Consider the following 13653-nt stretch of genomic DNA (forward strand, 5'->3'; position numbering starts at 1 on the left):
ACAGAAAGATTAGCTGGGTGGAAGCAAACTCCTTAAAAACAGCCACCTGTCAACACCTGGGCAGCTGCAGCTATTCTTAATGTCACTTCTTTTAGGATTGAGCAGCCCTCTTACTTCACAGAGAATGTAGGACCTGTGGCATGTTTCAGGGGGAGATTTGAGCTCATTCTTTCTTCCATGTCTAAGAACCTAAGATTTGCCATGTTGGGTCAGAATAACACAATAACATAGTAAACGATGGCAGATAAAGACCCACACAGTCCATCCAGTCTACCCAACAAAGTGGCCAGAGCCATGTCTGCCACTATATGGGCCCCAGCCACCCATAGGGTCTGCAAAGGTCCAGGGCTGGACTTAGCAATTTTGAGGCCCTATGCAGACTAGTTTGGCCATAATACCTGAAGCCGTCAAAGAGCCTGATATCCACTGGCACTTTCACTTTTTAGGGGGTGGGAGGGAGTCAGTAACCACTGGAAGGTTAAGGAGGGTTCATGCCGTCATCCCTCCAATGCTCAGCTGCTCATTCAGGGCACTTTTTTGTACTCTGGACGTGATTGAAACAACTCTAGAAAAAAAGACCTTCTTTTTTGCCTAGGACATATCTTCCTTTTCCATTATCGCTGAAAGATATTCTAATTTTGGGCCCTCCCTAGTTCTGCCCAAAACACGCCTCCAACATGCCTCTTTGTTATATGGACATACTGCAGTGTAAAATGTCTAAATTCTGCCTTTCAAAAATTGTGATGTGGATGTTTTGGGCAGAAGACTTTTTTGGTCGTTTTGAGACGCCCATCTACTTCAAAAATGAGCGCCACAGGTTTTTAAATAGTGCTTGTTTTGACCAGGGCTTCACAACAGGGATTATAGGAGTCACTCTCCTTAATCCCATTTAGTTTATTTCCTCCTCTAAAATGAAACCAAGTTAAAATTGTGGCCTAACTACTTAATTGGCAGCACTTGTTGGTTTGTAAAATAGGACAGCTACATGTGGAAGTCATGCCACTTACATGTGGAGGTTGTGAAATCGCTACTTCCATGTGTAAGTGCCAACAACTTCATGTGAAAGTTGTCAGGTCCGTGTCATTCACTTTTGTAATGTGTATATTTGCAAAATGGCTGCTCCTGCTGCACATTCCGGCAAATACACATTGCACACCTGCAGGCATTTTAGAAGAGGGTCTGAGTTCAGCGAAGCCTTTTCTAAAATACCACCAGAACTGATTACAACCCAACCTGAATACCTTGATTCTGATCTCCACAGTCTAGCTAAAATTGGGCTCCATATTTCACTTAGAGTTTATAGATTATTAAAACTTGTTATTTTGCACAAGCTGACTTGCAGAACTGCGCAGTGTACAATCTGCTTAAAAGAAAATGAAAGGAACTCCACCAAATAAGGACAGGACAGTGCTGTCATACATTCAAAGACCAGTCAATCATGATAAAAAGAGTATGATGACTACGGTGAAAACTACAAACCTAAGAGTTTAGGGCTCTTCAGCTTGGAAAAGAGATGGCTGAGCAGGGCCGCCGAGAGAGTTGCCCCCCCCCCCAAGGTCGTCGTCATCACCGCCCCCCTCTGTCCACCACTGGGCCGGGGCCCCCTGAATTCAAATCATAACGCTTCACCTCGACCTCGCTCCATGTGAAAGAAGCGCAGCAGCGGCAGTCTGCAGATTGCCTCCCTTCGGGCCTTCCCTCCCTGTGTCCCGCCCTCATGCAAGTTACATCAGACGAGGGCGGGACACAGGGAGGGAAGGCCCGAAGGGAGGCAATCTGCAGACTGCCGCTGCTGCGCTTCTTTCACAGGGAGCAAGGTCGAGGTGAGGCGTTATGATTTGAATTCAGGGGGGCCAGGCCCAGTGGTGGACGGAGGGGGGTGGGTGGAGGGGACTGCGGCCCCCCTTGGAGGCCCGGGCCCGGAGAATTTTGTCCCCCCTGCCCCCCGTCTCGGCGGCCTGTGGCTGAGGGGAGATTTGATTGAGGTCTACACAATCCTGAGTGGTGTAGAACAGGTGAAAGTGAATCAAGTTTTCACTCTTTCAAAAAGTACAAAGACTAGAGGACACTCCATGAAATTACATGGAAAAACTTTAAAAACAAATAGGAGGAAATATAGTTTCACTCAAAGAACAGTTAAGCTCTGGAACTTATTGCTGGAGGATGTGGTAACAGCGGTTAGCGTATCTGGGTTTAAAAAAGGTTTGGACAAGTTCCTGGAGGAAAAGTCCATAGTCTGCTATTAAGACAGACATGGGGAAGCCATTGCTTGCCTTGGGAGTTTTAGAATGGAATGTTGCTACTATTTGGATTTCTGCCAGGTACTTGTGACCTGGATTGTCCACTGTTGGAAGCAGGATACTGGGTTAAATGGAATTCACAAAGAAAGCAGGGAGAAACCTCTACGAAGAAACAAGATGCAACCCAGAGTAGAGGGTGACTCACAACTCAAGATGGGAGTAGCAGATGAAAAGTCTCTATTAAGGCACAAAAGTAAGACCCGACGTACTCCTGTCTTCTAAGATGATTTACTTTGGATTAGCTTTGGTACAACACAGTGTAAATGATATGGCCAAGTGTGGACCACAAGAAACCAAACCACTGCATCAAAGACAGAGGAGAACATGGCATCAACTGGAAAAGACAAACCATGGACAGACAAATGAAAGAGTCATGGGAAAGTGTAAATGCTGCTGAAAGGAGTGACCTTAATTATCCATGCTGGCAGTTCTGTTGCTGTGTACGTATACAGAGCAGTGGCCAAAAAAAGGTCTTGTGACCCTTGAAGCAAGCTGCTAGTCTACCGAAACACGGACCCATGTCGGGTCTTACTTTGGTGCCTGAATAAAGACTTTTCATCTGCTATTCCCGTCTTGAGAGTCATTAATCACCCTCTACGCTGTGTTGCATACTGGGCTAGATGGACTATTGGTCCATCCAGTATGGCTATTCTTACGTTCTTAGCTATTATTAAAAGCCTGATGGAATAACCAAGTCGTTATGGTCATTTTAAAGATTTTCAAAGAGGGTTCCCTACGAATGCTGAACAGGACATTGTTCCAGGTAAAAGGTGCTAAGAAATAAAAGGCACTGTGCCTAGTTGTTTCAAGCTGAGCCAATCTAAGACCTGGCAACACCAATCGATAGTCGTTAATGGATCACAAAGCGCGTTTTGGTGAATAAAGGATTGTAAATGCTGCTAAATAAGCAGACCTTAAACATTAAACATTGCCTTGCCATTAGACAGTTTCTCACCCTCACAAAGCCCTTCCGCAGTTCCTCACAGTCTGCTTGTGTTTTACCTACTTTTTCCTGTCTTCTAGAGATCTGATTACTTCACTCATTGTTCCCTTTTCCAGTTCATTTATAAATATATTAAAAAGGGCTGGTCCTAGTACAGATCCCCGAGGCACTCCACTACTTACCTCTTTCCATTGGGAATGCTGACTATTCAGTCCTATTCTGTTTTCTAATATAATAACCAGTTACCAGCCCACATGAGGACAATGTCTCCTACCCCATGATTTTTTAATTTGCTGTGGAGTTTCTTATGAAGGCCTTTATCAAACTCCTTCTAAACATCCAGATTCACTTCCTGGACTGGCTCATCTTTCTCCACATGTATTCACACCTTCAAATAATGCTAAGAGTTTAGTTAGACACATTTATCCATATGAGCAGTAATTTTGTAACTCTAAGGGAATTAAAATACATTTAACAGATCTTTCAAAAAGTGCAAAGACCAGGGGACAGTCAATAAAATTACATGGAAATATTTTTAAAACAAATAGGAGCAAATACCTTTTTCACTCAACGAATAGTTAAGCTCTGTAACTCTTTGCCAGAGGATGTGGTAACAGTTAATAGTGGTTAGTGTATCTGGGTTTAAAAAAGGTTTGAACAAGTTCCTGGAGGAAAAGTCCATAGTCTGCTATTAAGACAGACATGGGGAAGCCACTGCTTGCTCTGGGACTGGTAGCATGGAATGTTGCTATTAATTGGATTTCTGCCTGGTACTTGTGACCTGGATTGGCCACTGTTGTATGCAGGATACTGGGCTAGAATGACCATTGGTCAGTCCCACTATGGCTATTCTTATGTGTGATAGTATGAATGAACAATACTGGTCTGTATTTACAGAAACTTAGTGGCCCTTTTACAAAGGTGCACCAAAAAGTGGCCTGCGGTAGTGTGGGCACATGTATTGGATGCACGCTAGACCATTTCTCCAGTGCGTCTGGAAAAACATTTTTTGGGGGGGCTGGAAAATGGACGTGCGGCAAAATGAAAACCAGCACGCATCTATTTACGGCCTGAGCCCGTAATGCCACCCATTGACTTAGCAGTAAGGGCTTGCGCGTTACCCGCGTGGTAAACATCCAGCGAGCGCCAATTGCCGATTACCGCTGGGGATGCCCCCACAGTAGAAAATAGAAAATTACTTTCTACCACATGTTTTCTTCGTATGCCAAACTTGGAATTACCACCAGACACATGCACCAGCCGGATGGTAATGCCGATTTCACAAGCGCTGCACACGCAATAGGCCCTTACGCGCCTTTGTAAAGGGGTCCCTTAGTGCTAGACTTTGTTTCATAATCCTAGATAATCAGTTCCTGAATATGGCTGCTCTGCAAACCAGGGGAGCAGCTATGTGGGACCACGGGGGCATGGGCCCCCGTAAATTTGGCCCTGTCCCCCCGCCGCCAACCCCTTTCACCCCCCTCCCGCCACCAACCCTCACCCGCCGCTGTCGGGTATCTTTGCTGGCGGGGTCCCCAATCCCCGCCAGCCGAAGTCCTCTTCTCCGGCGCAGCCGCGTTGCTGATCTGCAAGGGCAGGCTTCTGTTTCTGTGAGTCTGAAGTCCTGCGGCGGCGGCGGGGGAGGATTGGCGGTGGCGGGAAGAAGAGGTCAAAAGGGTTGGCGCTGGGGGGGGTCAAAGGTGGTGCTAGTGTGGGGAGGTCAAAAATGATGGGGGATTTTAAAATGGCAGGGGGGGGGGGGTCGGTCGGGCTCTGGACTCCCCTCTCGCTGAAGTCTGGCTACGCCCCTGCTGCAAACTCTCCAGATTTTTATGAGGCACCTAGATGTTGATAAAGAGGTTGATAAAAGTTTTCATTTGGGGGGTGGGGCCAGGGAGAGAACAACATTAGGGTTAAGACCAGTAGCCAAATACAGCAATTACTAGGGATGGGCACCCAGAAAATGCTCTTTTTGTGTCGTTTCCGAGAATTTTCGTTTTATTCATTTTCATTTGGCCATTTTTTCATCGTTTGACCATTTTTGCATCACAGGAGCAAGAGTGCCCACTATGGGCTGGATGCTATATAAGGCACGGCAAGTAGCGTGTGTTAAATTGTGCGCATGGCCAATTTACACACGCTACTCAATTGAGTAATGAGCCGATCAGTGATGATAACTAGCCGATAACAACCAATTATCATCACTAATTGGCAATAATTAGAATTTATGTGTGCGCATTTTTAGGTGTATTCTAAAAACAGTTGCAGTAAATTCCAACATGTGTAGCTGAAAAGGGGATGTGGCCATAGGAGAATGTGGGAGTATCAGGGGCTTTACTTGAATTTACACGCATTGTTACAGAATTTGGGGGAACACACCTACATTTAGGCACAGGTATTTACACCAGGTATGTTCCCCAGTCACATGCACTATTCTATATACTGCATCTAAATTTATTTATATATTTATGTGAATTTTGCTCACATCTTTTTCAGTAGTAGCTCAAGTTGACTTATATTCAGGTACACTGGATATTTCTCTGTCCCAGGAGGGCTCACAATCTAAGTTTGTACTGGAGGCAATGGAGAGTTAGGTGACTTGCCCAAGATCACAAGGAGCAGCAGTGGGATTTGAACTGGCCACCTCTGGATTTCAAGACCGTTGCTCTAACCACTAGGCCACTCCTCCACTTTAGGTGTGTTATATAGAATAGCGCCAGGAGTGTTAATCGGATGTGTCTAGATTTCAGATGCCATTTACAGAATCTGCCCTATGCGCATATGTACAGTGGTTCATGAGTGAGCACTATTATCAGCAAATTTTCTTGGGGTTTTTTCTGCTCATATTTGTTTGATAATGACATGCAACAACGTGAGATATGTCGTTAACATTTCCCATGACTTTGCACAAGAATGCCCATCCCTAGCAATTACATTTCAGTGATTACATTACATTGCATTATAAAAATTCTTATATTTCGTAAACGCCGATTAGAGTTCTATGCACAGCACAATATCAAAGATTGCCAGGCAGACCCTGGGAGCTGACAAAAGGTTATCCGACACAAGATCAACATCTATTCAAGCATTCAGAAATTTCCTGAAAAGAAAAGTTTTTAGTAACTTCCTAAAATTCAAATAGTCCCTTCTTTCTCTAATATAAATAGGAAGTGAATTCCAAATTGTTCAAGCCTACTATGCAAAACTTGCAGAAAAGATGGTTTTATTCTTCAGCTTACTAGGGTTTAAAAAAATAAAGCCTCATGCAATCTCGAAAACGTTTCTTTTGCTGGAATATTAATCCACTCAGCTAAATAAAAAGGAGCCAAGCCATAAAGAGTTTTAAAAACTAACGTACACATTTTAAATGGGATGTGAGTTTCAACCGGTCTAAGAAAACCACTTTAACATGGAAAGGCAAAATTTCCAGTTCATCTACAGAGCTAATAAAAAGCTTTTTGAATTTTGATACTAGGAGACACTGGAGAGTTGAGTACATGCTACCAGGTACTAATACACCTCAGCCACTCATTTACCTGCGAAGGTTGAGCTGATGAAGACTCGGACATGATTATGTTTAGCAGGAAGGGAGGCGGCCTTGCCCTGGAAGAGTTGCCTGCGGGTCTCCGGGCTGAGAGCGGCAGCTGTCATCTTGAGTCTGCGCTGTCACACTGATTCAAACAGTCACACACTGTCACACAATCATGCACTGACACTCACCCACTCACACAGTGTCACACACTAACACAGTCCCCCACTGCCATGCTCTGTTACACACCATTTCACACACCCTAACAGATGCTGATCCAGTCACTCTCGCACTTGGATACAGTCTTGCACTCAGTCTGTGCAGCTCTCTTCTCCTCCCATGGAAGAATGACTGAAAGATGTACCAGATGTCAGTCTTGTTATATCTTCTGATCTCTTTTGTTGGCTATTAATTTGTTCAAATGTTATGCTTGGAAAAAGAACTCCACCAGCACCACTTTATTGCCAATTGTTAGATCCAAAGGTGCATTCTGGTACCCATACTGGGCTACCTTGCCCATCTTTATTCAAACATTATTTCCCTGCAGAAAATCCATTTAAAGAAAACCAGAATCCATCCACTGAGAATCCCAGTTGCCATCACCATGAAGGAAAAGGAATAGAGGTGCTTCTCAAACCCAGGCTCCAAATTCACAGTCATAACCTGAGCAGTGAGCAAATGTCTCTGTTTCTTCTCTCCTGGGAGCCTGGGGATCTCTATAACAACGGCGGTGTGGCACCAGAGATCAGCAGATCTCCTGGGGGGACTCCTGTGTATTCATACATTCACTACTGTGCTAAAAGAACACTGCACCTGAACATACCAGTCCCAAAGGCACCCGACACACAGAGGTTCTCTCGCTAGAGCCAAGAAGCGTCCTCCTGCAGTAGCTTGCACTAAACCCATCTGGATTTAATTCAGAGATGCCAAGTCACCCAGTTCCAGGCTGGAGATTTTGGGACAGTCCTGGATTTCTGACCACTGCGTTTTGATGCAATATGAGACGTGCAGCCCTGAGTTCAACGGGCAGCATCAGGTACTGCAAATCCCACGCTGCTTTGGGATGTAAGTTCGAAACCAAGGTTGTCCCGAGCATCTCTGTCTAATCATGAATGGTTTGGGTTTTTAGCCACCTTTCTAATGATGCTCAGTGGTTTTCAGAATCATGCAAATTCAGATACAATAAGTTCCTTCCTCAAGGAGCTTACATTCAAAGTGGATAATTGAGGCAAGGGGAGATAAAGTGGCTTGGCCATGGTCACACAGAGTGTCAATGTGAGATTTCACAGATCTTCTCCGTTTCACATTTTTGGATGTGTCAGTGTATGTAGGTATCCCCCCCCCCCCCTCCCCTCCCCACCCCAGTAACTTTGTATAGGTATCCTATCCACACCAGATTTTCAGGACTTGTCAGAAGGTCCAAGAAGATCCTGGTATGGGTATTTTTTTTGGGGGGGGGGAGGGGTATCTATGTGGACAGTCACACCTTCTGAAAAGTAGGCTCTGTTATCCTTTCTGGAGCTTCTTCTTGCCTTTGAATTAGGGCTACAGGCAGGGTGGCCTAGGTCCCTCCACTTTTGTCTCAGGCCCACCCAGCAGTTGGTTCTCTATTCATATACCTGGTGAGAATCTCCAAGCCCCGCCAGCTAAAGACATCCAGAGTCTATTGTCCCCCAGTCAACAGAGAGCTGCAGCAGTCAGTGGCAGCACCGTGCACTGTTAATGCTGGCACCGCGGGCATGCTCAGTTTTCTTGCATGAACTGAGCATACACAAGAATGGCGCTTGCCCATGGTGCCTGGCATTTACTACTGCGCTTTTTTAAGCGTGGGTGACAGACTTGGATGTCTTCAGCTGCCAGGGCTTGGGGATCCCTACTAGCTGAGGTATTTAAGTTTGATACAGTGGAGGTAGGGAGGGGAAGGGGGGGAAGGGAAAGGGAATGGGACTTAATGTACTGGCTTTCTGTGGTTTTTCCAACTACATTCAAGGCGGTTTACATATTATATACAGGTACTTATTTTGTACCAGGGGCAATGGAGGGTTAAGTGACTTATGCAGAGTCACAAGGAGCTACAGTGGGAATTGAACCCAGTTCCCCAGGATCAAAGTCTGCTGCACTAACCACTAGGCTACTCCTCCATGGATACCCAACCATGTAACCTGTTACCCCTCCCCATATACCAAACAAAATTTCCTTTTTGGCTATACTACTATTTTGAGGGTGAGAGGGATAAAGGAAGCTGCTGGTCTGTGCTGGTTCTTTCCCCGCCCTCCCACAGCTCCCTGATCATGAAAGCTGAGTGGAATACAAAAAACATGATATGCATAAAATCAGCAATAATTCAGAGTAGAAGACACAGGTCATGAAAATAAAGTTTCACCTCAGCATATACACAGTGGTGCTGACGGACGCACTACGACGGGGCGCCTCAGCGTATCCCGCAGCAGTGCTTTTTGCCACGTGCCTACCAAGTCTTGATTAAAGAGCCCCTAAGTGTGCAGTAGTTTTGTTGTTGTTGTTGTTGTTATTTGTGGGAAGGAGCATGTCAGGGGTGCAGAATGGGTGTGGAAAGACTTTTCAGCTAGAGTGCTGACATTAGCGCACGGTAACTGAAGAACGCAGACTGAGCGCAGGACAGTGGCGTTCCTAGGGTGGCTGACACCCGGGGCGGATCGCCGATGCGCCCCCCCCCCCCTGGGTGCAGCACGACTCCCCCCCCCCCGGCGAAAGGACACCCCCCCCCGGGTGCATTTTTACCTGCTGGGGGGTGCCACGCGCCTGTCTGCTTTGCTCGTTCCATGCTCCCTCTGCCCCGGAACAGGAAGTAACCTGTTCCGGGGCAGAGGGAGCACAGAACGAGCGGAGCAGACAGGCGTGCGGCACCCCCCCACCAGTGGCATGCACCCAGGGTGGACCGCCCCCACCGTCCCCCCCCCTTGGTACGCCACTGGCGCAGGAGCCCATATCGCCTCCTAAATAAGCTGCAGAAAGTGCTCCTGTGTTAATTTTTAAATGGTTGCTTACTAATGCTAACATTAGCATACAGCTATACATTCAACAAATAGGAAAAAAGCTTGAGGGAAAGTCCCGTGTAAGGGCACACTAAACCCATTTCTTAGGAGTCTGTTTGCTACGCTGCAGTAAAAGGGGGCCTGCACTAGCGTCAGTGCGTATTTTTTTACGGGCGCTGAGCAGAGGCGTACCAAGGGCGGGGCAGTGGGGGCGGTCCACCCTGGGTGCACGCTGCAGGGGCGTGCAGGGAGCAGCCGTGTGGCTGTTGGCTCCACCGGTTCCCTGCTCCCTCTGATGTTACTTCCTGTTCCGAGGCAGGGAACCGGTGGAGCCGACAGTCACGTGGCTGCTCCCTGCACCTTCAGGAGGTAAGAGCAATTCACCCGGGGGGGGGGGGGGGGGTTGGAGGTGATGCACCGAGGGGGAGAAGGTGATGTGCTGGGGGGAGAGGTGATGCGCTGGGGGGGGGAGAGGTGATGTGCCATGGGGGGGGGAGAGGCAATGTGCCGTGGGAGAGTGCGCGGGGGGGGGGGGTGCTGGACTCAGAGGGGTGCGCAGCGATGATCCACCCCGGGTGGCAACCAACCAAGGAACACCACTACAGCGGGTAAAAGGCTGCCTTTTTTTTAAAGAAACAGCTGTGCAGTAAATGAACCACTTATCGCACAGCCATTTCGGGGGACAGCACTTAGTAAGGGCTCCTGCGCTAACCCTGCGGTAACTGGACAACAGACAGCACTGCCCGACTACCACGGGGTAAGCAACAGTGCTACAAAAATAGAAAAGATTTTTGTAGCGCTGGGGGTGGGAACTACCGCCGGGCTCCTGCGGTAGTCTGAAGGAAAGCCCATAGGCGCACACCAACCCTTTAGTAAAAGGAAAAGGGAAATGGGACTTGATATACCGCCTTTCTGAGGGTTTTGCAACTACATTCAAAGTGGTTTACATATATTCAGGTGCTTATTTTGTACCGGGGCAATGGAGGGTTAAGTGACTTGCCCAGAGTCACAAGGAGCTGCAGTGGGAATTGAACTCAGCTCCCCAGGATCAGAATCTGCTGCACTAACCACTAGGCTACTCCTCCACTAGCAACATTCCATGTAGAAGTCTGGCCTTGCAGATCAGGGCCGTGCCGATGCGGTAAGCGAGGTAAGCGCCGCAGGGGGGCACCCACCTCTGGAGGGCGCCGCCGCGGTGCTTACCCTGGCCCCGCGCCGCCGAGGCCTTTAAATCTTTTGGTTGCAGCAGCGTCAGTAAAAGCGCTGCCGACCAGTGGCGTAGCAAGGGCGGGGCGGTGCGCCCCGGGTGTCGCCAGAAAGGGGGGTGCCGCCGCTCCCGCTGCTCTTCATCCTGGCACCCCCCCCCCCCCCCGCACCAGCCCTTTAAATTTATTTGCCGACGCGATAGCGAGCGCAGCACCTCGTGTGCAAGTAAAAGAAGCGGATCCGATCATCTCATTGGGCCTTCCCTCACTGTCCCGCCCTCCTCTGACGCAACTTCCTATTTCCTCTAGGGCGGGACAGTGAAGGAAGGCCCAATGAGATGATCGGATTTGCTTCTTTTACTTGCACACGAGGTGCTGCGCTCGCTATCGCGTCGGCAATTTCTTTTTAAAGACCGGGTGGCAGGGAGAAGACTAGGCAGGGTGAGGGTGGGGGACAGATGGGGTGAAGGTGGGGGGGACTCGGATAGCAGAAGGGACTGGGTGGGAGACAGATGGGGTGAGGGGGACTCGGATGGGCAGAAGGGACTGGGTGGGAGACAGATGGGGTGAGGGTGGGGGGCACTTGGATAGCAGAAGGGACTGAGTGGGAGACAGATGGGGTGAGGGGGACTCAGATGGGCAGAAGGTACTGGGTGGGAGACAGATGGGGTGAGGGTGGGGGGCACTTGGATAGCAGAAGGGACTGGGTGGGAGACAGATGGGGTGAGGGGGACTCGGATGGGCAGAAGGGACTGGGTGGGAGACAGATGGGGTGAGGGTGGGGGGCACTTGGATAGCAGAAGGGACTGGGTGGGAGACAGATGGGGTGAGGGGGACTCGGATGGGCAGAAGGTACTGGGTGGGAGACAGATGGGGTGAGGGTGGGGGGCACTTGGATAGCAGAAGGGACTGGGTAGGAGACAGATGGGGTGAGGGGGACTCGGATGGGCAGAAGGGACTGGGTGGGAGACAGATGGGAGAAGGGGCATGGAGCTGGAACTGGGGTCTGAAAAGTGAGCAGGAGGGAGAATGGGGTCATGCCTGGGGCAGGGGTGGATGGGAGAATCAATGGATCTGGAACTAGGGGCAGCCGCAGGTGGGAACTGGGAGCCGAAAAGAGGGGACAGTGAGAGAGGGGGGATAGATCCTGGATGGAATGGGGAGTGAGAGGGAGGGCAGACCCTGAATGGATGGGAGGGGGAAAGAGAGAGGGCAAATGGTGAATCGAAGGAGCAGAGAGAAAGGGCAGACAGTGGATAGAAGGGAGTGAAAGAGCAGACAGTGGATGGAAGGGGGCAGAGATAGAGGGCAAATGCTAGAGGGAAAGGAGAGAGAGGGCAGATGGTGGATGGAAGGGGGAGAGAGAGATGGCAGACTGGGGCAGATGGTGGATGGAAGGGGCAGAAATAGAGGGCAGATGTGGATGGAAGGGACATTAGAGAGGGCAGACACTGGATGGCAGAGAGAGAGCGAAGACAGATGCTGGATAGAAGGAAGACGATGAAAAGAAGATGAGGAAAGCAGAAACCAAAGACAACAAACTGTAAATATATATTTTTATTATTTTGCTTTAGGATATAGTATTTTAGCTGTGTTTATAAATGTTTATAAATAGAACATGTAAATAAGGTAATCTTTTTATTGGACTAATTTTAATACATTTTGACTTAACTTTCAGAGAACAAAACCCCCTTCCTCAGATCAGGATAGGATACTGTAACAGCACTATACTGTATTGACCTAAGGAAGGAGATTTTGGCCTCTGGAAGCTAAATGTATTAGTCCAATAAAATGGTATTATTTTATTTTCTGTATTTGTTTTATTTCTATTTGTTAATTTGTAAAGTGGTGATTGGTATTTGTTAGTTTTTTCAAATTTACATCTGCTGTCTTTATATTTTGCACAGTACTAGGAGACATTTTCTGTTTCTGTGATGTTGCATTGTATGCAGAGTCTGGCATCGGGGGTTCAGTTTAATTTTTGTCTAAATAGAAAGTTTATGATTACTTATTCTATAGTGGATTAGGGTGTATCTGTGTTTGTGAAAAAGACATGGCTTTCAGTTGGCATTGACTGTGCAGGATTGACGATCTGTACTATTCTGTCTGGTTTCGTTTTACAATAGGTGAATTGATGTTCTAGTGCTCACTGTAGTGCTTAAGATGCTTTCCTTTTCCTTGTGTGACTCATAGAAACGACTGCTTATGGTATGGTAAAATTGCTCTATAGGTCGTGAGTGTTTTGTATTCTCGGTATGCCTAGTACTGGATTTGGGGGGGAGGGTGTTAAAAAATGACCGGCCCCGGGTGTCAACTACCCTAGCTACGCCACTGCTGCTGACGTCTCCCTTCCCTTGCACTCGTTGGTTCCCTCAGTGTCCCGGGAAGGGAGACGTCGGCAGCGCTCCGCTTTCACTGACGCTGCTGCGACCGGAAGTAAAAGATTTAAAGGCCCCAGAGTGCGGAGGGAAGGGCAGAGAGGCATGGATGGGAGGGCAGAGAGGCATGGATGGGAGGGCAGGGCCCAGGGAGAGGACAAATTGCTGGAAGGGGAGGGGAGGGGAGAGAGGATTGCTGGCTATGGATGGAGGAGGGAAGGGCAGAGAGGGACAAGGATGGACATGGGGGCCCAGGGAGAGGACAAATTGCTGGAAATGGAGGG

This window comes from Microcaecilia unicolor, chromosome 11 (genome assembly GCF_901765095.1).
Source record: "Microcaecilia unicolor chromosome 11, aMicUni1.1, whole genome shotgun sequence".
Classification (NCBI taxonomy): domain Eukaryota; kingdom Metazoa; phylum Chordata; class Amphibia; order Gymnophiona; family Siphonopidae; genus Microcaecilia; species Microcaecilia unicolor.